At 43.2% G+C, this 2,300-nt stretch overlaps 2 non-coding genes across 2 annotated transcripts; both read right to left on the bottom strand.

Moving 5' to 3' along the window:
- Positions 1–447: 447 nt before the first annotated feature.
- Positions 448–519, bottom strand: TRNAP-AGG (transfer RNA proline (anticodon AGG)). The gene has a single exon. It is a non-coding gene; the product is annotated as a tRNA-Pro (tRNA).
- Positions 520–722: 203 nt separating this feature from the next.
- TRNAP-AGG (transfer RNA proline (anticodon AGG)) lies at positions 723–794 on the bottom strand. Its single transcript has one exon. It is a non-coding gene; the product is annotated as a tRNA-Pro (tRNA).
- Between the last annotated feature and the right edge of the window lie 1,506 nt (positions 795–2,300).

The raw sequence follows: 2,300 nt of genomic DNA, 5'->3' as shown, positions 1-2,300 counted from the left end.
ACCATGTCGCTCTCATACTATCCCCCCCGGGCAACTTTCTAGGTTTATGATTATATAACGCCTTTTCTATATCTGATCTTAATATCGGTGCTTCGAGAGCTGCTCTTCTTTCTTCCGAAAGCCGTGGCATGCGCTCCAAGAAGGTTGCTTTAAAACCTTTTGCATCTGCTGATTTATGGGTAAGCAGCCCATCATACAATTAAAAAAATAACTGCGCAAGCACTCCGCACAGATGGTTAACCAGCGAAGCTGAAACGTGCGGATCCGGTGTTTATCACTGGGTTAGCTTCATTCATTAAACGACGTCTGCAAACGCCTGCAAAAGTGAACCATCAGTGCCTTTGGTCCCGGAAGCAAAACAGCGAAGACAAATGTGAATAATTGCCCTTTAATATTATTCGATCACATTTCGGCGGGCTGCAAAATTGAACACGAAGAAATATGAGTGGGCTCGTCCGGGATTTGAACCCGGGACTTCTCGCACCCTAAGCGAGAATCATACCCCTAGACCAACGAGCCACCACGCTTCTTCTCGATTACGTGCTTTCACCTTAGTAATATATCTTGACTGCCTACAAAAGGGAACCATGAATGTCTTTGATCCCGTCTGGACTAAAAGCGAAAGGAAGCAAAACAGCGAAGACAAATGTGAATAATTGCCCTTTAATATTATTCGATCACATTCCGGTGGGCTGCAAAATTGAACACGAAGAAATATGAGTGGGCTCGTCCGGGATTTGAACCCGGGACCTCTGGCACCCTAAGCGAGAATCATACCCCTAGACCAACGAGCCTTTTTTTTCTTTATTTCCGGATTTCGTCAATTACACATCACACAAGAATTCGAAAACTCTGAATTCAACATAACTGGACACATGTCGATACATACTAAAATGGGAGTTTCAGCTCGTCCTGTGTAGCTTGGTTAGTAAGGTTTAAGCTCCAATAACTTTTCGATTATGGACAACCATTCAGGTGGCTCGTTAAGAGCCTTTAACACATCTCTAACATATGAAATATATTCAGCAAAATATATCTTGGCTGGCTTGGGATCCACATGCTCGTGTCTGAAATCCATTCTTGTTTTCCAGACACTGCGCATTGTAACCAACATCATAACATCATATGGCACGTCCCCTGTTTGCGCAAATGGCAAGAACCGAATTCCGAATGGCGTTAGCGGAAAATCCTTTTTAAGCGTCCTCTGTAGGACGTCCCACAAGAAAATTGAATCAGAGCAATCTAAGAAAATATGTTCAATTGTTTCTGGCTTGTTACATATCATACAATTTACACCCCAAGGCAGATAGATACCTTTTTCTTTTAACCATGGTTTAACAGGGAGCGTGCCACTGTGCAGTAAGAAGAAAAATGTTTTAGTTGACGCTCTAGTAGGCATTTTTTTAACACGTTTCAGTACATCCCGTTCGGGTCCTAATGCATACTTTGCACGATATAAAGGCACAGGGCATAGCACATCAACTAAATCCTTATACAGTTGTTTTTTGCTTACTGATGACAAATAATCCCTAGAAAAATGCACTTCAAGAAAGCGAGCAGCATAAACAACTTCCTTCAAAAATCCTTTTGCCGCTACATGCGGTGCACAAAAGGAGGATACAATGTACTGTGGTAGTGCATCACGCAGGCGCACTTGCATGACCGTACGTAGAAAGCCATCACTTTGATCGCGCAAGAAAAAATATCGCCAAACAAGTTGCTTAAGAAACAAGTGCGAAAGGCCAAGCCCGCCTTTCTTGACAGAATGAAAGAGATTTATTCTGCCGGTCCTCTCCCAAGTCGATCTCCAGAGAAAGATAGCAAAAATTCTATGGATCTTTTGCACACACGTTCGCGACATGCATAGCACCTGTAGCATATAAAAAATTTTCGCCACGAGAAACACATTGCAAACTGTTGCGCGCGCAAATATCGACAGGTCGCATCCGCCCCACTTTGTTGTCTGTGCCCTAACGTGTTCCACTTGATCAGTCCACTGTTCGGTGTTTTCCTGATAACATCCTAAAGGTACGCCAAGATACCTGGACGGAGAAGTGGTAAAATTGATACCTTCAAGCTGTTCTGGCCTAGAATCCCACTCCCCATGCCAAAACCCCAGACACTTTTTCCAACTGATGGCACTTCCAGTGAGTCTACAGAAAGCTCTTGCGTCACTGACTGCCTCTTGTATGCTCTCTTTATTTTCACAAGAAATCGCGATGTCGTCTGCATAGGCCAAAACTTTTATTTCATGCGATAAAAACTGATAACCCGTTATTTTTTCATTGCTCAACACTCTT

Source organism: Dermacentor albipictus, chromosome 1, assembly GCF_038994185.2.
Source record: "Dermacentor albipictus isolate Rhodes 1998 colony chromosome 1, USDA_Dalb.pri_finalv2, whole genome shotgun sequence".
Lineage (NCBI taxonomy): Eukaryota > Metazoa > Arthropoda > Arachnida > Ixodida > Ixodidae > Dermacentor > Dermacentor albipictus.
This window is presented reverse-complemented; position numbering and strand designations above follow the sequence as displayed.